This window comes from Bufo gargarizans, chromosome 2 (assembly GCF_014858855.1).
Source record: "Bufo gargarizans isolate SCDJY-AF-19 chromosome 2, ASM1485885v1, whole genome shotgun sequence".
Classification (NCBI taxonomy): domain Eukaryota; kingdom Metazoa; phylum Chordata; class Amphibia; order Anura; family Bufonidae; genus Bufo; species Bufo gargarizans.
In genome coordinates this window covers 274,079,014-274,103,346 of record NC_058081.1, presented here as the reverse complement: position 1 = coordinate 274,103,346, position 24,333 = coordinate 274,079,014, and positions in this window count along the sequence as shown.

The window sequence follows — 24,333 nt, the reverse complement described above, 5'->3', positions numbered from 1 at the left end:
AGCTCGGGATTTCATTTTGAAGACGATTCTGGCTTATGTTATGTATACGTTTTTTGGGGGTCTGTGTTTGTGAGATTAGCTTCTCAAACCAGGAGGGTTCCCTTGTTTGGCAGTCCGGTGTCATTGCTTTCTTTAACGCTTTTGATATAAGATTGTGATGTAGTCTATTAAGTTGTAAGGTCCCGAACCTTACCGGACCTGACATGTTTTCCGTTTGGATCTGGTGCTTGCCACACCTTCTTTCCCCAGGTGTGGCTATTATGGTCATTTAACCTTCTCTATTTATTGTTGTTTCTCCCACTATGCTATGTTTATAGCTTCTGTTTGAGTTGCCGATTGCAGGTGTGTGGATCTCGGCTGAGTTCCTGGTGCTGCCATAGCCACTTAAAGTTAAGTGTTTTCTTTCCCTTTTGTATTTTGTTTGGGTTATTTGGTGTGTTACATTTCCCTGTCATTTGTACAAACCGGATTCCCAAAAAGTTGGGACACTATACAAATCGTGAATAAATACTGAATGCAATGATGTGGAGGTGCCAACTTCTAATATTTTATACAGAATAGAACATAAATCACGGAACAAAAGTTTAAACTGAGAAAATGTACCATTTTAAGGGAAAAATATGTTGAATCAGAATTTCATGGTGTCAACAAATCCCCAAAAAGTTGGGAGAAGGCCATTTTCACCACTGTGTGGCATCTCCCCTTCTTCTTACAACACTCAACAGACGTCTGGGGACTGAGGAGACCAGTTTCTCAAGTTTAGAAATAGGAATGCTCTCCCATTCTTGTATAATACAGGCCTCTAACTGTTCAATCGTCTTGGGCCTTCTTTTTTGCACCTTCCTCTTTATGATGCGCCAAATGTTCTCTATAGTTGAAAGATCTGGACTGCAGACTGGCCATTTCAGTACTCGGATCCTTCTCCTACACAGCCATGATGTTGTGATTGATGCAGAATGTGGTCTGGCATTATCTTGTTGAAAAATGCAGGGTCTTCCCTGAAAGAGATGACGTCTGGATGGGAGCATATGTTGTTCTAGAACCTGAATATATTTTTCTGCATTGATGGTGCCTTTCCAGACATGCAAGCTGCCCATGCCACACGCACTCATGCAACCCCATACCATCAGAGATGCAGACTTCTGAACTGAGCGTTGATAACAACTTGGGTTGTCCTTGTCCTCTTTGGTCCGGATGACATGGCGTCCCAGATTTCCAAAAAGAACTTTGAATCGTGACTCGTCTGACCACAGAACAGTCTTCCATTTTGCCACACTCCATTTTAAATGATCCCTGGCCCAGTGAAAACGCCTGAGCTTGTGGATCTTGCTTAGAAATGGCTTCTTCTTTGCACTGTAGAGTTTCAGCTGGCAACGGCGGATGGCACGGTGGAGTGTGTTCCCTGACAATGGTTTTTGGAAGTATTCCTGAGCCCATTCTGTGATTTCCTTTACAGAAGCATTCCTGTTTGTGGTGCAGTGTCGTTTAAGGGCCCGGAGATCACGGGCATCCAGTATGGCTTTACGGCCTTGACCCTTACGCACAGAGATTGTTCCAGATTCTCAGAATCTTCGGATGATGTTATGCACAGTTGATGATGATAGATGCAAAGTCTTTGCAATTTTTCGCTGGGTAACACCTTTCTGATATTGCTCCACTATCTTTCTCCGCAACATTGTGGGAATTGATGATCCTCTACCCATCTTGGCTTCTGAGAGACACTGCCACTCTGAGAAGCTCTTTTTATACCCAATCATGTTGCCAATTGACCTAATTAGTGTTAATTGGTCTTCCAGCTCTTCGTTATGCTCAAATTTACGTTTTTCCAGCCTCTTATTGCTACTTGTCCCAACTTTTTGGAAGGAAACGTATTTTTCCTTTAAAATGATACATTTACTCGGATTAAACGTTTGATCTGTCATCTACGTTCTATTACAAATAAAATATTGACATTTGCCATCTCCACATCATTGCATTCAGTTTTTATTCACAATTTGTATAGTGTCCCAACTTTTTAGGAATCCGGTTTGTATTAAGGCCTGAGGGAGACTTCTGTTTGTCCTTCCTTTTGGAGGAACAGGTTGTCTCAGTCCTGACATTAGTACCAGGATCATATAGGGTGAGTTAGGACACTAGGTATTCCTGTGTATGAACTCACCTACCTCTGAGGTCTGTTTATACTGGTAGCTAGTCAGGACTTTGATTAGGGTTTTACTAGGAAGTGTCCTTCTCCTTTCCATAGTTTCCAGGCCTTATTCCCCCAACCCTTTCCCTCCTATGTTCGGTGTGGTGTTTCCCTCCCACACCCGAACGTGACAGCAACTAAAACATACACTGCTGTCGGTACAGTAAAATACACTTATTTAAGTTCTTTGTACACATAAGCAGTACAAAAATCGCAACAGACTTTTGGGGGGAAAAACAGGCTCAATAGGAAGTCTACTGGATGTTACTAAAATATACAGTAAAGTTTTGTTGTTGCACTAAATGCAATGCTCACTTAAAAAATACTGCTGTCTCTTTAAAAGCTCTTGTGTCTTGTCTTCTTTGCAATCCTTACACTGTCCCTACAGTGCCCTAAAATGGCTGTCTTTTGTTTCTTATTGCTGTGTCTGTCACAGACATGGCAGATCCATCCTATCTCATCAATGCATGAGCTCACAATGTATTCTGCATTTCAGTGCTAGCATAGAGCCTAATAGACCAGCTGGTATGTTCCCTCCTTATTGTCTGTCAGGCTGATTACTAAGCATTTTGGGCAAGAATGCTGGTCAGGGCCCCGCCTGTAGTTGTGTGGTCCTCTGTCTTCACCTTCACTGGCTTTTTTCCCTCACTACTGTACTGAATTTAAAATGGGCAGCACTATTTTGTGTAATTCGTCAGAAGCGAATCGCAAAAACTTTGGATTCATTTAGAAGAAGATTTTTTTTTTTGTGACATATTGAATTGATTTGTTCTTCTCCAGTGCCTATACATCTAAAATAAAAATGAAGAACCTTTGCAAATTTCATCTTCTAAAGCTGCTACATAGACTTACTTATCTCCATGGTAACAGATAACAGACAAGCCCTATGCTGTCTGCTTCTGCAGTCTATCAGTAGAAATAAGTCAAAGCAACTGGACTAATTTCTTTGACAAGTCCAGTTACTTTGACTTATTTCTACTGACATACCATGCCCTGGATGAATAAGAACCTTCACAAGCTCCTGCATGTGTACCCCTTCTTACACAAGTTGACTTTGCAGACAATCATCGGTAATGAAGCATTAATTTTTCATAATTGCTTACTCTTCAGAGAAAGTTAAAGTTGCATTTACATGCAGCAATCGTCTCTGCTGTATGTGACTAGCAATCTGTACTATGATCACTACTAGTCCTCCTAGAGAAATGTTCCTCAACTCCAGTCCTGGTCATGTTTTCAAGATTTCCTTGGTGGTGGGCAGGTGATATAATTAGGGTCAAAGCATCATAACTTACCACACATATTCATTCTGTGGGGTATTCTAAAATCATGACCAGCAGGTGGGCCCTGAGGATTGAAGTTGAGGAACACTGTCATAGAGAATCATTGCTTCTGGGATGCAGACTGCTGTCTTGACATGATCTGCTGTCCAGATGATCGCAGCAGCCATACTTTCACTCCTATCATCGGGTGATAGGTGGCACCTTTACATGGGGCAAGTATCTGGAACTAGCCCCCCTAGGAACATTCCTTTTAGATAATTGCCTAGATCATTGGCACATGTAAAGGGGCCTTTAGGAAATCTGACTGCATAATTAGACTCCACATAACAAGAAAATTAATTCAGCATACGTTAAAATACTGACCTTTATTTATTTTTCCAGTAAAACCGCAGACAAAAGTACGTTGTAAAATGCACAGCAACATTTTTTTTTTATATATATAATCCTGAGAAATGCAGAATTTGACTATACAGACTAATATTAACCACTTCCAGACCAGGCCATTTGTCCCCTTTCCTGACCAAGCTTAATTTTGCAAATCTGACAGGTGTCCCTTTATGTGGTAATAACTTTGGAATGCTTTTACTTACAGTAGCCAAGCCATTCTGAGACACATTGTACATCATATTAATAGTAAAGTCAATATGTTGTACCTTTATTTATAAAAAAAATCTAAAAGTTACAAAAATGTGGGAAAAAGTACTATTTTCTAAATTAAAATCTCTTTGTTTTTAAGACAGATAATACCTCATAAAATACTTTTATGATGTATTATCTCATAATAACTTTTTTAAATACCGGACTTTGAGGAGCTGACATAATAGAAACCACCCAAAATGTACCCCATTTTAGAATCGTATATACATTTAGTCATGGACTACTGGTTGCCTGCTCTTGACATGTGCATTTGTATTTAATTTTTATTGGTTTAAAATTTAGCTTTTATTTGTTTATTATTAATAAATAATGAGCTTTTTATCTAATCTACAAATTAAAACTATCTAAGGACATCAAGAGTGTGCTTCGTTTTTTATTTCATTTGACACTGTTAATGCAGCAGTGGTGATTTATTAGCAGTTACTGTTATATGGTTATCCTTTATTTGTGTATGCTGTTAGCTATTTGGATACTTTGTATCCTTAATCTTGTGAGGTATAGGCATTGTAGCTGATGTTTGATTGCTCAAGCAGTTGGATACTTTGGAGCCTGCTTGTTGCTGTTTATCTGAGGCTGATTGCTATGGCTTGTGGTATGCCTATAGCTGATCCTATAGTACTGCTACTGTTCACACTGCTATCTGCTAGTGTGAACGAATATGGAATATAGCAGTGTCAAGTTGGAATCGCAATTCGATTATTATAACTTGAATTCATCGGATTGCGATTTCAACTTAACACTGCTATATTCCATATTCGTTAATTGTAGCCTAATATGGAATATAGCAGTGCTAAGTTGAAATCGCCATGCGATAACTTCGAGTTATATTAATCGCATTGCGATTTCAACTTTTTACGTATATTCTTAATATTGCTCTAACTTCGTCTTTTAGAATATTCGTAATATTCTAAAAGATGAAGTTAGAGCAATATAACGAATATTATAAAAGACGAAGTTAGAGCAATATTCCGAATATTCTAAAATACGAAGTTAGAGCAATGTTACGAAATTTCGTAAAATACACATAGATTGTAATTTAGCTAATATACTGCTATAGTAATTTTTTTAATAGTGTACGTATTTTACAAAACTTAAGTTCAGAAGAGGCAAAAAAAAAATTGAGAAAAAAAAGGATTATAGCACTATATTAGCTAAATTACAATCTATATGTGTATTTTACGAAATTTCGTAATATTGCTCTAACTTCGTCTTTTAGAATATTCGTAATATTCTAAAAGACGAAGTTAGAGCAATATTACGAAATTTCGTAAAATACACATATTAGCCTAGCCATAGTCAATTAGTCATAGGAACGTTGCCTTATACTATCAAAGAAAAAAATCGCAATACGCGATTAATTAAATCGCATATTAATCGCGATCATTGGAATAATTACGAATATTCGATTTCGACGAATATAACACGAATATTCAATCGAATATTCGCAAAATATCGCGAAATCGAATATGGCACCTCCCGCTCATCACTAGTGAATACTTGCTTTCCCTGGTTTTGACCCGTAGCTTGTTTTTGCTTATCCCCTTTCTACTAAATCCCTTGGCATCGACTCTGGCTTATAACTGGATATCCATTTGTTTGGTGCAATCACAGTGTTTGTCTCTGCTGGATGTGGGACCCTGCATGCTTTTTATCTGGTCACTCTTAGTGTTCTTCTACTAGTGTACCTCTATCAGTAATCTTCTATCTGGATCCACAGACATATCCTGAGTCCTTAGCAGCCAAGTCCATCCTGCTCCGGTGAACACCTAAGGGTAGTCTTAGTTTCATACTATCTGGAAAGGTTTCAGAAGGCTGATAGCAAGTTTTGGACACACTAGTGGTGGTCTGGATAGTGACTGCAGTTTCCCTAATACAAAGCCTTCTTTAGACCAAAATGTAGCTTTCTGACCCAAGTTAAGCTCATATTTGCTCAGCAATATGGCCTTCAAATAGTAGCAGACTTTAAGAACAAACTATACATATTGTGTAAACGCAAATAAAGTGATTTAAGAAATGTTGATAAGAATCTTTGCCCTGCAATTTGCACACAGTTCATGTTCCAGTAATAAATGTTTCCTTGTTCAGGTTGTGCCCAAAATGACATCTCTCTATATTTTATCCAAATGCATGTTCAGGCATGGGGACTGCATACCTGTATTATGTTATCTTTCTCCAAGTCTAGGACATTGGGCACTCATTCCTCTACTGCTGTGAATCACTAGCAAGTCTAAGCTTGAAAGAAAGGATTCATGAATAGGTGCATTGTACATGCCATCTCATAAATCCAACAGAAATGATATGCATTTACTCCTTGATGAAACAAGCATAAGAGCTTATTAACCATGCCAATTTTAAACATGAATTAAAATATGGAATCAATTATTTCAGTTATTGCCAGAACTATATATCACACATAATGAACAATCTGCCATAAAATACAAATTCATGAAAGTGTCCTGTTAATGAGATCAACATTTATCTTAATTACTTGGAATATTTATGATCAAATTGTGTCATTTGCCAATGAATATGAAGGAAAAAAATGATTCCCTTAAAATTCAAACGGGTAAATGTATACCTTTAAATACTGTACCTATGTTATAAAACCTGTCACTTTATATGACCTATAATAAAACAGGCAGGACCTAGAGATTACCTATGTATTAGACATGCAGACTATTATGGCCCAAGTTTCAACGCGGTCTACTTCAAGAACATTTTTTTATTATTTGTACATGTAGAGTTCAAAAGAGAAAATAAACTATTAGAAATATTCCCACCTGAGGTATTTACAGTGCTTTTAGAAGTCTTCAGACCCTTTCATTTTTTTCACATTTTATACATTTTGTGATGTTGCTGCCTTGTGCTCAAATAAAAGTTATAATTTTCCTCCATCAGTATCCCATAGCAACAAAGTGAAACAAATGTTAGAAATCTTTGCTAATTTTTTAAAACGGAAAAATTAAAATCTTGCATTGACATAAGTATTCTGATTTCAGGCACTTTACTCAGTACTTAGTTGAAGCACCTTTGGCAGCGATTACAGCCTTCAGTTTTCTTGGGTATGATGCCACAAAATTTGGAAACCTGGATTTAGGGATTTATACTATTATTCTCTGCATATTCTCTCAAACTCTGTTATATTGGATGGGGAGTGTCGATGGACATCCATTTTCATGTCTCTCTAGAGATGTTCGTATTGGTTCAAGTCATGGCTCTGGCTGGGCTACTCAAGGGCATTCATGTAGTTGTCCCTTAAACCATACCTTTGTTGTCCTGGCTGTGTGCCAAGGGTCATTGTTTTGTTGGCCTGGTCTGAGGTCCAGAGCACTCTAGATTAGGTTTTCATGAAGAATATCTCTGTGATTTGGCTCCACTCAACTCTGACCAGTCTCCCTGTCCCAGCCACTAAAAAAATAAACACGGCATGATGCTGTCCCCACTATTAGGGATGAGCGAACCCGAACTGTATAGTTCGGGTTCATACCGAATTTTGGGGTGTCCGTGACAAAAGTCTGGGTTCGGGTTCGGTGTTCGGCGCTTTCTTGGCGCTTTTTGAAAGGCTGCAAAACAGCCAATCAATAAGCGTCATACTACTTGCCCCAAGAGGCCATCACAGCCATGCCTACAATTGGCATGGCTGTGATTGGCCAGTGCAGCATGTGACCCAGCCTCTATTTAAGCTGGAGTCACGTAGCGCCGCACGTCACTCTGCTCTGATCAGTGTAGGGAGAGGATGCAGCTGCTGCTGTTAGGGTGAGATTAGGCACTAGGCAGGGATTTACTCATCAAAAACACTTAATGAAGTGATCGATCTACAGCTGTGAATCATTCATTTTCTGATATTCAATTGCTCCCTGTTTTTAGGCTGCCCAGAGCGTTTTTCAGTCCATTTTTCTGGGGTGATCGGCGGCCATTTTGTGTCTTGTGGTGCGCCAGCACAAGCTGCCACCAAGTCCATTTAACCATCAATAGTGTGTTGTTGTTTTTTGCTATATCCTACATCAGGGGCTTGGCTGTGCTTGCTATTTTATTGACGGGTGAAATACAATTGCCAAAATAGCAGTACCCTAAATCTGGTGTTTCAGCTGTGGCTAGCCAATTGTAATACTGTCTGCTGTCTGGCAAAGGATATATTTTTGTTCTGGGTTGAAATACAATTACCAACTTAGCAATTCCCTAAATCAGTGGTTTCTGCTATATCAGGCCAAGTTTAAATCAATCCATAAAAGGGTATATTAGATTGAAGGTGCTGATAGGGTCATCCTCAATAACTTCACACGCTACCGGGCATTTCCAAGTCTAATTCTGTCCGTAAACGTATACCTGTCATCCAGCGCCTAAATACTAGGCCTACAATTTATATTCAGCTAAATCTGTCGTTACTGCTGTGCCTGTATTAGTGTAATACAGTACCTAAATAGATAGCCAGATAGTATTAGGTGTCTGTAAAAAAAAGGCCTGAATTTGAATTCAATACATTGGGCCAAATAATTATTTTTCTTATTGTGGTGAACGGTAACAATGAGGAAAACATCTAGTAAGGGACGCGGACGCAGACATGGTCGTGGTGGTGTTAGTGGACCCTCTGGTGCTGGGAGAGGACGTGGCCACAGCCACACGTCCTAGTGAACCAACTACCTCAGGTCCCAGTAGCCGCCAGAATTTACAATGATATTTGGTGGGGCCCAATGCCGTTCTAAGGATGGTAAGGCCTGAGCAGGTACAGGCATTAGTCAATTGGGTGGCCGACAGTGGATCCAGCACGTTCACATTATCTCCCACCCAGTCTTCTGCAGAAAGCGCACAGATGGCGCCTGAAAACCAAGCCCATCAGTCTGTCACATCACCCCCATGCATATCAGGGAAACTGTCTGAGCCTCAAGTTATGCAGCAGTCTCTTATGCTGTTTGAAGACTCTGCTGGCAGGGTTTCCCAAGGGCATCCACCTAGCCCTTCCCCAGCGGTGGAAGACATAGAATGCACTGACGCACAACCACTTATGTTTCCTGATAATGATGACGACATGGGAATACCGCCTCAGCACGTCTCTGATGATGACGAAACACAGGTGCCAATTGCTGCGTCTTTCTGCAGTGTGCAGACTGAACAGGAGGTCAGGGAGGAAGACTGGGTGGAAGACGATGCAAGGGACGATGAGGTCCTAGACCCCACATGGAATGAAGGTCGTGCCACTGACTTTCACAGTTCGGAGGAAGAGGCAGTGGTAAGACCGAGCCAACAGCGTAGCAAAAGAGGGAGCAGTGGGCAAAAGCAGAACACCCGCCGCCAAGAGACTCCGCCTGCTACGGACCACCACCATCTGAGACCGAGCACCCCAAAGGCAGCTTCAAGGAGTTCCCTGGCATGGCACTTCTTCAAACAATGTGCTGATGACAAGACCCGAGGCTCCCCCTGCTACCTCTTCTGCTGCTGCCGACTCGGCCTCTTCTGCTGCTGCCGCCTCGGCCTCTTCCTCCGCCTCTGGAGGAACGTTGGAACCTGCCGCCCAGCAAACAGAGGATGTACCACCAACACCACCACCTCCGTCACCAAGCATCTCAACCATGTCACACGGCAGCGTTCAGCTCTCCATCTCACAAACATTTGAGAGAAAGCTTAAATTCCCACCTAGCCACCCTCGATCCCTGGCCCTGAATGCCAGCATTTCTAAACTACTGGCCTATGAAATGCTGTCATTCAGGCTGGTGGACACAGACAGCTTCAAACAGCTCATGTCGCTTGCTGTCCCACAGTATGTTGTTCCCAGCCGCCAGTACTTCTCCAAGAGAGCCGTGCCTTCCCTGCACAACCAAGTATCCGATAAAATCAAGTGTTCACTGCGCAACGCCATCTGTGGCAAGGTCCACCTAACCACAGATAAGTGGACCAGTAAGCACGGCCAGGGACGCTATATCTCCCTAACTGCACACTGGGTAAATGTAGTGGCGGCTGGGCCCCAGGCAGAGAGCTATTTGGCGCGCCTCCTTCCGCCGCCAAGGATCGCAGGGCAACATTCTTTGCCTCCTGTTGCCTCCTCCTCCTACTCGGCTTCCTCCTCCTCTTCTTCCACCTGCTCATCCAGTCAGCCACACACTTTCACCACCAACTTTAGCACAGCCCGGGGTAAACGTCAGCAGGCCATTCTGAAACTCATATGTTTGGGGGACAGGCCCCACACCGCACAGGAGTTGTGGCGGGGTAAAGAACAACAGACCGACGAGTGGTTGCTTCCGGTGAGCTTCAAGCCCGGCCTGGTGGTGTGCGATAATGGCTGAAATATTGTTGCAGCTCTGGGACTAGCCGGTTTGACGCACATCCCTTGCCTGGCGCATGTGCTGAATTTGGTGGGACAGAAGTTCATTCACAACTACCCCGACATGTCAGAGCTGCTGCATAAAGTGCAGGCCGTCTGTTCGCACTTCCAGCATTCAGATCCTGCCGCTGCTCGCCTGTCTGCGCTACAGCGTAACTTTGGCCTTCCCGCTCACCGCCTCATATGCAACGTGCCCACCAGGTGGAACTCCACCTTGCACATGCTGGACAGACTGTGCAAGGATGAGGAGGATGAGGATGAAGCATGTTCACAGCGGGGTGGCACCCAACGCAGCTCGGGCCCATCACTAGTGTATGGCTGGGGCGAAACGCAGGATGATGACGATACGCCTCCTACAGAGGACAGCTTGTCCTTACTTCTGGGCAGCCTGGCACACATGAGCGACTACATGCTGCAGTGCCTGCGCAACGACAGCAGAGTTGCCCACATTTTAATGTGTGCGGACTACTGGGTTGCCAACCTGCTGGATCCCCGGTACAAAGACAATGTGCCCACCTTACTTCCTGCACTGGAGCGTGATAGGAAGATGCGCGAGTACAAGCGCACATTGGTAGACGCGCTACTGAGAGCATTCCCAAATGTCACAGGGGAACAAGTGGAAGCCCAAGGCGAAGGCAGAGGAGGAGCAAGAGGTCGCCAACGCAGCTGTGTCACGGCCAGCTTCTCTGAGGGCAGGGTTAGCATGGCAGAGATGTGGAAAAGTTTTGTCAACATGCCACAGCTAACTGCACCACCACCTGATACGGAATGTGTTAGCAGGAGGCAACATTTCACTAACATGGTGGAACAGTACGTGTGCACACCCCTCCACGTACTGACTGATGCTTCGGCCCCATTCAACTTCTGGGTCTCCGAATTGTCCACGTGGCCAGAGCTAGGCCAGCGTTTTGTCTGAACGTGTATTCAGCACGGCAGGGGGCGTCATTACAGACAAACGCAGCCGCCTGTCTACAGCCAATGTGGACAAGCTGACGTTCAAAAAAAATGAACCAGGCATGAATCCCACAGGACCTGTCCATCCCTTGTGCAGATTAGACATTTATAACTACCTCCCCTTAACCATATATTATTGTACTCCAGGGCACTTCCTCATTCAATCCTATTTTTATTATCATTTTACCATTTTATTGCGGGGCAACCCAAAGTATGAATTGAATGAACCTCTCCTCTGTCTGGTTAGCGGGGCCTAAAAATATCTGACAGTGGCCTGTTCCAGTGTTGGGTGACATGAAGCCTGATTCTCTGCTATGGGACCTCTCTCCTCTGTCTGGGTGCCGGGGCCTAAATATCTGACAATGGCCTGTTCCAGTGGTGGGTGACATGAAGCCTGATTCTCTGCTATGACATGAAGCCTGAATCTCTGCTATGACATGAAGCCTGAATCTCTGCTATGGGACCTCTCTCCTCTGTCTGGGTGCCGGGGCCTAAAAATATCTGACAGTGGCCTGTTCCAGTATTGGGTGACATGAAGCCTGATTCTCTGCTATGGGACCTCTCTCCTCTGTCTGGGTGCCGGGGCCTAAATATCTGACAATGGCCTGTTCCAGTGGGGGTGACGTGAAGCCTGATTCTCTGCTATGACATGAAGCCTGATTCTCTGCTATGACATGAAGCCTGATTCTCTGCTATGACATGAAGCCTGAATCTCTGCTATGACATGAAGCCTGAATCTCTGCTATGGGACCTCTCTCCTCTGTCTGGGTGCCGGGGCCTAAAAATATCTGACAGTGGCCTGTTCCAGTGTTGGGTGACATGAAGCATCATTCTCTGCTATAACACGAAGCCTGATTCTCTGCAATTGGACCTCACTCCTCTGTCTGGGTGCCGGGGCCTAAAAATATCTGACAGTGACCTGTTCCAGTGTTGGGTGACATGAAGCCTGATTCTCTGCTCTGGGACCTCTCTCCTCTGTCTGGGTGCCGGGGCCTAAATATCTGACAATGGCCTGTTCCAGTGGTGGGTGACATGAAGCCTGATTCTCTGCTATGACATGAAGCCTGAATCTCTGCTATGGGACCTCTCTCCTCTCTCTGGGTGCCGGGGCCTAAAAATATCTGACAGTGGCCTGTTCCAGTGTTGGGTGACATGAAGCCTGATTCTCTGCTCTGGGACCTCTCTCCTCTGTCTGGGTGCCGGGGCCTAAATATCTGACAATGGCCTGTTCCAGTGGTGGGTGACGTGAAGCCTGATTCTCTGCTATGACATGAAACCTGAATCTCTGCTATGGGACTTCTCTCCTCTCTCTGGGTGCCGGGGCCTAAACATATCTGACAGTGGCCTGTTCCAGTGTTGGGTGACATGAAGCCTGATTCTCTGCTATGGGACCTCTCTCCTCTGTCTGGGTGCCGGGGCCTAAATATCTGACAATGGCCTGTTCCTGTGGTGGGTGACGTGAAGCCTGATTCTCTGCTATGACATGAAGCCTGATTCTCTGCTATTACATGAAGCCTGATTCTCTGCTATGACATGAAGCATGATTCTCTGCTATGACATGAAGCCTGATTCTCTGCTATGGGACCTCTCTCCTCTGTCTGGGTGCAGGGGCCTAAAAATATCTGACAGTGGCCTGTTCCAGTGTTGGGTGACATGAAGCCTGATTCTCTGCTATGACATGAAGCCTGATTCTCTGCTATGACATGAAGCCTGAATCTCTGCTATGGGACCTCTCACCTCTGTCTGGGTGCCGGGGCCTAAAAATATCTGACAGTGACCTGTTCCAGTGTTGAGTGACATGAAGCCTGATTCTCTGCTATGACATGAAGCCTGATTCTCTGCTATGGGACCTCTCTCCTCTGTCTGGGTGTCGGGGCCTAAAAATATCTGACAGTTGCCTGTTCCAGTGTTGGGTGACATGAAGCCTGATTCTCTGCTATGACATGAAGCCTGAATCTCTGCTATGGGACCTCTCTCCTCTGTCTGGGTGCCGGGGCCTAAAAATATCTGACAGTGGCCTGTTCCAGTGTTGGGTGACATGAAGCCTGATTCTCTGCTATGGGACCTCTCTCCTCTGTCTGGGTGCCAGGGCCTAAATATCTGACAATGGCCTGTTCCAGTGGTGGGTGACGTGAAGCCTGATTCTCTGCTATGACATGAAGCCTGAATCTCTGCTATGGGACCTCTCTCCTCTGTCTGGGTGCCGGGGCCTAAAAATATCTGATAATGGCCTGTTCCAGTGTTGGGTGACATGAAGCCTGATTCTCTGCTATGGGACCTCTCTCCTCTGTCTGGGTGCCGGGGCCTAAATATCTGACAATGGCCTGTTCCAGTGGGGGTGACGTGAAGCCTGATTCTCTGCTATGACATGAAGCCTGATTCTCTACTATGACATGAAGCCTGATTCTCTGCTATGACATGAAGCCTGAATCTCTGCTATGACATGAAGCCTGAATCTCTGCTATGGGACCTCTCTCCTCTGTCTGGGTGCCGGGGCCTAAAAATATCTGACAGTGGCCTGTTCCAGTGTTGGGTGACATGAAGCATCATTCTCTGCTATAACACGAAGCCTGATTCTCTGCAATTGGACCTCACTCCTCTGTCTGGGTGCCGGGGCCTAAAAATATCTGACAGTGACCTGTTCCAGTGTTGGGTGACATGAAGCCTGATTCTCTGCTCTGGGACCTCTCTCCTCTGTCTGGGTGCCGGGGCCTAAATATCTGACAATGGCCTGTTCCAGTGGTGGGTGACATGAAGCCTGATTCTCTGCTATGACATGAAGCCTGAATCTCTGCTATGGGACCTCTCTCCTCTCTCTGGGTGCCGGGGCCTAAAAATATCTGACAGTGGCCTGTTCCAGTGTTGGGTGACATGAAGCCTGATTCTCTGCTCTGGGACCTCTCTCCTCTGTCTGGGTGCCGGGGCCTAAATATCTGACAATGGCCTGTTCCAGTGGTGGGTGACGTGAAGCCTGATTCTCTGCTATGACATGAAGCCTGAATCTCTGCTATGGGACTTCTCTCCTCTCTCTGGCTGCCAGGGCCTAAACATATCTGACAGTGGCCTGTTCCAGTGTTGGGTGACATGAAGCCTGATTCTCTGCTATGGGACCTCTCTCCTCTGTCTGGGTGCCGGGGCCTAAATATCTGACAATGGCCTGTTCCTGTGGTGGGTGACGTGAAGCCTGATTCTCTGCTATGACATGAAGCCTGATTCTCTGCTATTACATGAAGCCTGATTCTCTGCTATGACATGAAGCATGATTCTCTGCTATGGGACCTCTCTCCTCTGTCTGGGTGCAGGGGCCTAAAAATATCTGACAGTGGCCTGTTCCAGTGTTGGGTGACATGAAGCCTGATTCTCTGCTATGACATGAAGCCTGATTCTCTGCTATGACATGAAGCCTGAATCTCTGCTATGGGACCTCTCACCTCTGTCTGGGTGCCGGGGCCTAAAAATATCTGACAGTGGCCTGTTCCAGTGTTGAGTGACATGAAGCCTGATTCTCTGCTATGACATGAAGCCTGATTCTCTGCTATGGGACCTCTCTCCTCTGTCTGGGTGCCGGGGCCTAAAAATATCTGACAGTTGCCTGTTCCAGTGTTGGGTGACATGAAGCCTGATTCTCTGCTATGACATGAAGCCTGAATCTCTGCTATGGGACCTCTCTCCTCTGTCTGGGTGCCGGGGCCTAAAAATATCTGACAGTGGCCTGTTCCAGTGTTGGGTGACATGAAGCCTGATTCTCTGCTATGGGACCTCTCTCCTCTGTGTGGGTGCCAGGGCCTAAATATCTGACAATGGCCTGTTCCAGTGGTGGGTGACGTGAAGCCTGATTCTCTGCTATGACATGAAGCCTGAATCTCTGCTATGGGACCTCTCTCCTCTGTGTGGATGCCGGGGCCTAAAAATATCTGATAGTGGCCTGTTCCAGTGTTGGGTGACATGAAGCCTGATTCTCTGCTATGGGACCTCTCTCCTCTGTCTGGGTGCCGGGGCCTAAATATCTGACAATGGCCTGTTCCAGTGGGGGTGACGTGAAGCCTGATTCTCTGCTATGACATGAAGCCTGATTCTCTGCTATGACATGAAGCCTGATTCTCTGCTATGACATGAAGCCTGAATCTCTGCTATGACATGAAGCCTGAATCTCTGCTATGGGACCTCTCTCCTCTGTCTGGGTGCCGGGGCCTAAAAATATCTGACAGTGGCCTGTTCCAGTGTTGGGTGACATGAAGCATCATTCTCTGCTATAACACGAAGCCTGATTCTCTGCAATTGGACCTCACTCCTCTGTCTGGGTGCCGGGGCCTAAAAATATCTGACAGTGACCTGTTCCAGTGTCGGGTGACATGAAGCCTGATTCTCTGCTATGGGACCTCTCTCCTCTGTCTGGGTGCCGGGGCCTAAATATCTGACAATGGCCTGTTCCAGTGGTGGGTGACATGAAGCCTGATTCTCTGCTATGACAAGAAGCCTGAATCTCTGCTATGGGACCTCTCTCCTCTCTCTGGGTGCCGGGGCCTAAAAATATCTGACAGTGGCCTGTTCCAGTGTTGGGTGACATGAAGCCTGATTCTCTGCTCTGGGACCTCTCTCCTCTGTCTGGGTGCCGGGGCCTAAATATCTGACAATGGCCTGTTCCAGTGGTGGGTGACGTGAAGCCTGATTCTCTGCTATGACATGAAGCCTGAATCTCTGCTATGGGACTTCTCTCCTCTCTCTGGGTGCCAGGGCCTAAACATATCTGACAGTGGCCTGTTCCAGTGTTGGGTGACATGAAGCCTGATTCTCTGCTATGGGACCTCTCTCCTCTGTCTGGGTGCCGGGGCCTAAATATCTGACAATGGCCTGTTCCTGTGGTGGGTGACGTGAAGCCTGATTCTCTGCTATGACATGAAGCCTGATTCTCTGCTATTACATGAAGCCTGATTCTCTGCTATGACATGAAGCATGATTCTGTGCTATGACATGAAGCCTGATTCTCTGCTATGGGACCTCTCTCCTCTGTCTGGGTGCAGGGGCCTAAAAATATCTGACAGTGGCCTGTTCCAGTGTTGGGTGACATGAAGCCTGATTCTCTGCTATGACATGAAGCCTGATTCTCTGCTATGACATGAAGCCTGAATCTCTGCTATGGGACCTCTCACCTCTGTCTGGGTGCCGGGGCCTAAAAATATCTGACAGTGGCCTGTTCCAGTGTTGAGTGACATGAAGCCTGATTCTCTGCTATGACATGAAGCCTGATTCTCTGCTATGGGACCTCTCTCCTCTGTCTGGGTGCCGGGGCCTAAAAATATCTGACAGTTGCCTGTTCCAGTGTTGGGTGACATGAAGCCTGATTCTCTGCTATGACATGAAGCCTGAATCTCTGCTATGGGACCTCTCTCCTCTGTCTGGGTGCCGGGGCCTAAATATCTGACAATAGCCTGTTCCAGTGGTGGTTGATGTGAAGCCTGATTCTCTGCTATGACATGAAGCCTGATTCTCTGTTATGACATGAAGCCTGATTCTCTGCTATGACATGAAGCCTGAATCTCTGCTATGGGACCTCTCTCCTCTGTCTGGGTGCCGGGGCCTAAAAATATCTGACAGTGGCCTGTTCCAGTGTTGGGTGACATGAAGCATGATTCTCTGCTATGACATGAAGCCTGATTCTCTGCTATGGGACCTCTCTCCTCTGTCTGGGTGCCGGGGCCTAAAAATATCTGACAGTGGCCTGTTCCAGTGTTGGGTGACGTGAAGCATGATTCTCTGCTATGACATGAAGCCTGATTCTCTGCTATGGGACCTCTCTCCTCTGTCTGGGTGCCGGGGCCTAAAAATATCTGACAGTGGCCTGTTCCAGTGTTGGGTGACATGAAGCCTGATTCTCTGCTATGACATGAAGCCTGAATCTCTGCTATGGGACCTCTCTCCTCTGTCTGGGTGCCAGGGCCTAAAAATATCTGACAGTGACCTGTTCCAGTGTTGGGTGACATGAAGCCTGATTCTCTGCTATGGGACCTCTCTCCTCTGTCTGGGTGACAGGGCCTAAATATCTGACAATGGCCTGTTCCAGTGGTGGGTGACGTGAAGCCTGATTCTCTGCTATGACATGAAGCCTGAATCTCTGCTATGGGACCTCTCTCCTCTGTCTGGGTGCCGGGGCCTAAAAATATCTGACAGTGGCCTGTTCCAGTGTTGGGTGACATGAAGCCTGATTCTCTGCTATGGGACCTCTCTCCTCTGTCTGGGTGCCGGAGTCTAAATATCTGACAATGGCCTGTTCCAGTGGTGGGTGATGTGAAGCCTGATTCTCTGCTATGACATGAAGACTGATTCTCTGCTATGACATGAAGCCTGTTTCTCTGCTATGACATGAAGCCTGATTCTCTGCTATGACATGAAGCCTGATTCTCTGCTATGACATGAAGCCTGATTCTCTGCTATGACATGAAGCCTGATTCTCTGCTATGGGACCTCTCTCCTCTGTCTGGGTGCCGGGGCCTAAAAATATCTGACAGTGGCCTGTTCCAGTGTTGGGTGACGTGAAGCATTATTCTCTGCTATGACATGAAGCCTGATTCTCTGCTATGGGACCTCTCTCCTCTGTCTGGGTGCCGGGGCCTAAAAATATCTGACAGTGGCCTGTTCCAGTGTTGGGTGACATGAAGCCTGATTCTCTGCTATGGGACCTCTCTCCTCTGTCTGGGTGACAGGGCCTAAATATCTGACAATGGCCTGTTCCAGTGGTGGGTGATGTGAAGCCTGATTCTCTGCTATGACATGAAGCCTGATTCTCTGCTATGACATGAAGCCTGATTCTCTGCTATGACATGAAGCCTGATTCTCTGCTATGACATGAAGCCTGATTCTCTGCTATGACATGAAGCATGATTCTCTGCTATGACATGAAGCCTGATTCTCTGCTATGGGACCTCTCTCCTCTGTCTGGGTGCAGGGGCCTAAAAATGTCTGACAGTGGCCTGTTCCAGTGTTGGGTGACATGAAGCCTGATTCTCTGCTATGACATGAAGCCTGAATCTCTGCTATGGGACCTCTCTCCTCTGTCTAGGTGCCGGGGCCTAAATATCTGACAGTAGCCTGTTCCAGTGGTGGTTGATGTGAAGCCTGATTCTCTGCTATGACATGAAGCTTGATTCTCTGTTATGACATGAAGCCTGATTCTCTGCTATGACATGAAGCCTGAATCTCTGCTATGGGACCTCTCTCCTCTGTCTGGGTGCCGGGGCCTAAAAATATCTGACAGTGGCCTGTTCCAGTGTTGGGTGACATGAAGCATGATTCTCTGCTATGACATGAAGCCTGATTCTCTGCTATGGGACCTCTCTCCTCTGTCTGGGTGCAGGGGCCTAAAAATATCTGACAGTGGCCTGTTCCAGTGTTGGGTGACATGAAGCCTGATTCTCTGCTATGACATGAAGCCTGATTCTCTGCTATGACATGAAGCCTGAATCTCTGCTATGACATGAAGCCTGAATCTCTGCTATGACATGAAGCCTGAATCTCTGCTATGGGACCTCTCTCCTCTGTCTGGGTGCCGGGGCCTAAAAATATCTGACAGTGGCCTTTTCCAGTGTTGGGTGACATGAAGCATGATTCTCTGCTATGACATGAAGCCTGATTCTCTGCTATGGGACCTCTCTCCTCTGTCTGGGTGCCGGGGCCTAAAAATATCTGACAGTGGCCTGTTCCAGTGTTGGGTGACGTGAAGCATGATTCTCTGCTATGACATGAAGCCTGATTCTCTGCTATGGGACCTCTCTCCTCTGTCTGGGTGCCGGGGCCTAAAAATATCTGACAGTGGCCTGTTCCAGTGTTGGGTGACATGAAGCCTGATTCTCTGCTATGGGACCTCTCTCCTCTGTCTGGGTGACAGGGCCTAAATATCTGACAATGGCCTGTTCCAGTGGTGGGTGATGTGAAGCCTGATTCTCTGCTATGACATGAAGCCTGATTCTCTGCTATGACATGAAGCCTGATTCTCTGCTATGACATGAAGCCTGATTCTCTGCTATGACATGAAGCATGATTCTCTGCTATGACATGAAGCCTGATTCTCTGCTATGGGACCTCTCTCCTCTGTCTGGGTGCAGGGGCCTAAAAATGTGTGACAGTGGCCTGTTCCAGTGTTGGGTGACATGAAGCCTGATTCTCTGCTATGACATGAAGCCTGAATCTCTGCTATGGGACCTCTCTCCTCTGTCTAGGTGCCGGGGCCTAAATATCTGACAGTAGCCTGTTCCAGTGGTGGTTGATGTGAAGCCTGATTCTCTGCTATGACATGAAGCTTGATTCTCTGTTATGACATGAAGCCTGATTCTCTGCTATGACATGAAGCCTGAATCTCTGCTATGGGACCTCTCTCCTCTGTCTGGGTGCCGGGGCCTAAAAATATCTGACAGTGGCCTGTTCCAGTGTTGGGTGACATGAAGCATGATTCTCTGCTATGACATGAAGCCTGATTCTCTGCTATGGGACCTCTCTCCTCTGTCTGGGTGCCGGGGCCTAAAAATATCTGACAGTGGCCTGTTCCAGTGTTGGGTGACATGAAGCCTGATTCTCTGCTATGACATGAAGCCTGATTCTCTGCTATGACATGAAGCCTGAATCTCTGCTATGGGACCTCTCTCCTCTGTCTGGGTGCAGGGGCCTAAAAATATCTGACAGTGGCCTGTTCCAGTGTTGGGTGACATGAAGCCTGATTCTCTGCTATGACATGAAGCCTGATTCTCTGCTATGACATGAAGCCTGAATCTCTGCTATGACATGAAGCCTGAATCTCTGCTATGGGACCTCTCTCCTCTGTCTGGGTGCAGGGGCCTAAAAATATCTGAGAGTGGCCTGTTCCAGTGTTGGGTGACATGAAGCCTGATTCTCTGCCATGGGACCTCTCTCCAATTGATATTGCTTAATTTTAATTTATTTCCCTATCCACATTTGTTTGCAGGGGATTTACCTACATGTTGCTGCCCTTTTACTGGGCTATTTTACAGCCTTTTTAGTGCCGAAAAGTTCGGGTCCCCATTGACTTCAATGGGGTTCGGGTTCGGGTCGAAGTTCGGGTCGAGTTCGGATCCCTAACCCGAACATTTCCGGGAAGTTCGGCCGAACTTCTCGAACCCGAACATCCAGGTGTTCGCTCAACTCTACCCACTATGCTTCACTGTAGAATTATCATATTCTGAGAGTCCTTTAGGTCCTGTGTGCCAACTCATCTATAACCTCGGTCACCAAAAACACAGGAGCTTCTCTCTTACAATTACTGGGACTGCCATGCCCATACAAGTCACTATTCTGAGAGCTGCTTACTGACAATACTGAACAAATGTAACTATTCAAATGGTCTCGCAGTAATCCCACAGTCATTTTTCTTTCTATCAAGTTTCTATCTCATTTCTTAATAGATTTGGCCATTTCTTCTTCCTTTGATGCTTTGGCAGCCTTGATAATATGTTTGGCCTCCTTCTGAATATATAGAAATGGAAAATTTGCTTAGCTGGCATTTTGCAGGTGCGTAAATTTCCACATTCTTCTTACTGCCATTACTGTCATTATTACTATAGCTTTTACATATCCATTCATTCCAGAGAACTATACATACTAAATGAATGACATTTAGGAATGGGGAAAGAGACAGTAGGTGAGGGTAGAACCTGCTCATATGGCAGTAAAGCAGCAGCTGGGTTTAGTGTACATTGTAGGCTTTCCCAAAGATTTAGGGTTTCAGTTGCTTTTGGAGATCTGGTGGGGCAGAGTCTGATTGTTGGGGTAGTGAGTTTCACAGTTTGGAGAATGCATGTGAGAAATCCTAGAGACTATTGTGAGCAAAGCAGATAAGAGTAGAGCCAACGAACAGGCATGTGAGGATCAGAGATTACATGTGGGGAGGTATAGGGAGAATAGGTCAGAGATATGCCATATGGAGGGGACAAGTTATGGATAGTCTTGTATGTAATTGTTAATATTCTGAACTGAATTCACTAGTTAGCCAGTTAAGGCAGGGTTCCTCAACTCCTGTCCTCAGGGCCCACCTGCCGGTCATGTTTTCAGGATTTCCTTAGTATTGAGCAGGTGATATAATTAGTATCAGTGTATCAGGATTTACCACAGGTATTTATTCTGTGGGGTATTCTCAAATCATGAAATGTAGGTGGGCCCAGAGGACTGCAGCTGGGGAACACTGGGTTAAGGGATTGGCAGAGAGTGAAGGTGTAGTGAGGATAAAAGGTGGAATAACTAAGCAGCAGAGTTGAAAGTGGACAACCAAAGCTGAAATGCTAAACAATGGATTCATATTACACATTTTATCTTATCAGAGATAAATACAACTCTTTAACAGAAAATGTGTCCTTAGAAAAACAAGTGAAGCACAATGTCATGGTGTCTCTTGCAATTTTGAAGACTGGATCAAAACTGTAATTATTTACTAGAAACCTGTGACTTTCTGTATGTATAAAGACAATTTCCAGTATCAACAGATATATATTCACTTGAGCGTACCACTAATATGAGTAATAAAAGAGCTTAACAATTAACTTCTTATAAGAGAAGCAAGATGAATAATAACAGGAACATAAGTTACTTTACTCTCAGATGAAACTGGTTAAAGCTCCACATGATTTCATGTAGGCACTTCCAGTGTTTCTTTCTATGGCATTTGAAAGTTAATAAAATTATTCTCCATGACTACATGGTACTTTCACAGGTTGTTACTCAATAATTTACTAGCTCACTCACCATAATGGACATTCTTTGGATTCCCTATCCAAATTAACCAATGAATGGTTTGCCTCTCACATGCTATCTCTGTGCTGTATCTGGAGGTTGTGGTGATTCAACTGGTCTTATGGCCAGTCGTGTGATAATCAGCATAGACAGGGCCACACTGGCCCACCAGAGTACCAGATGATCCTCTGATAGGCCCAGAATCTACTACCATGGTGAGCCCCAAAGATCCAAGGTCCAGCCCAACATTTGGAACAGCCTTTGGAGCCAGTCACTTGCCATTGTTTTTTTTATTTTTATTAAACCTTGTATTTTTTTGATGATATGGGGTTGGGCTTCAAGAATAATTTCATCTGGTGGGCCCAAGGTCCAACACTGGGTACAGGGGTTACCATTTTCAATGTTTTTCTATGTTACTATCCATGAATATTCTCTATGGATGGAGAGGTGCATGTACACACTATTTATGCTGTTTGCATTATGCAGTGATAAAGGAGAATATGGTTGTCAGCGAGTCCTTCAGTCCTATGACCACACAAAATATACTTAGTAATTGGATATAGTATATACTCATATTATTCAGTGATATTCACCCATTAAACTGTCAGCATGATCAGAGGCCATTTGGTTATTGTTTCTCTTGTCAGCATTTTAAAGACAGGAAGGACAAATTGTAAAGTTGGTGGATAAGCAGCTGGGCAACTTTGAATATAAACTGCAAAGGTATGTGGATAGCTCACCACCCTCCTCAGTAAGGTAGGGGTGCTCTAGCCGAAAGACTGCTCACTCTAACAGTCCAAGAAAGTACAATAAATAGAAAAAGACGGCTGGCACTCACTATGTGGTTTCACATCTAACAACAATTTATTAATCACTACACCGCTAGTGATTAATAAATTGTTGTTAGATGTGAAACCACATAGTGAGTGCCAGCCGTCTTTTTCTATTTATTCAACTTTGAATATATTTGAGTGGTCATAGGGTGGAGTCAATGAAGGGGACTGAGACACAGGAACATTTCGGTCATTTGAAGCTCAAGGGCTCTGTGTTTCCCTGTTATCCATGGACAAACGGCACTATCCTTAGAAACAGTCAACAAGTTATATTACATGTGTGCTTTCTGAGCATGTATATAAGTATAATATCCTTGTAGACTTTATATATGGGGATATACAGTATATATATATATATATATATACTGTATATATATATATATATTTATGCATATGTCTCTATATGTATATATGTACATGTACTAATGGTCAAGTACTGCATGAAACTATTTCCGAATTTAAAACAATTCATAAAAGTAGATAAAGGTGACCACGTCAAACAAATGAGTCATAAATATTAGACTTCTTCATTTATTTTTTGAGGAAAATTATCCAATATCATGTCTGTGAGTGGAAAAAGTATGTGAGCATTTAGGAGTAGCAGATAATTTAAAGGTAGAATTACAGTCAGTTGTTTTTAATCAAAACGATGGCAATCAGGTATGAGTGGGCAACCTGTTTTACTTAAAGGGTTTCTGTCATGAGAAATAACGTTATGTAGCTGACTGACATTAGCGATGTACTAATGTCAGCAGTACATAACAGTATGCTTTTATAACTCCCTGCCGCCGTTTTCTTAAAACTAAGATTTTTAAAATATGCTAATGAGCCTCTAGGTGCTATTAGGGCGTTGCTTCAGCACCTAGAGGCTCGGTCTACGCACCCTTTGGCACGCCCATGTCCAGTTTATTGACTCTCGAGTTTCCTCATCGTCCCATTAATCCTGCGCCTTCCTGTTTAGTATTCGGCGCAGGCGCAGTGAGGAAGCCGGCAGCAGGAGCGCGTCCTTCACTCACTGCGCCTGCGCCGAATACTAAACAGGAAGGCACAGGATTTACAGGACGATGAGGAGAACTTGAAAGTCAATTAACTGGACCTGGGCGTGCCAAAAGATGCGTAGACCGAGCCTCTAGGTGCTGAAGCAATGCCCTAATAGCACCTAGAGGCTCATTAGCATATTTTAAAAGTCTTTATTTTAAGAGAATGGCGTCAGGCAGGGAGTAATAAAACATACTGTTATGTACTGCTGATATTAGCCCATCGCTAATGTCAGTCAGCTACATAACTTTATTTCTCATGACAGAAACCCTTTAAAGAACAGGGATCTATCAAATTCTGATCTTTACTAGTGTTGGGCATGAATATTCGAATTGCGAA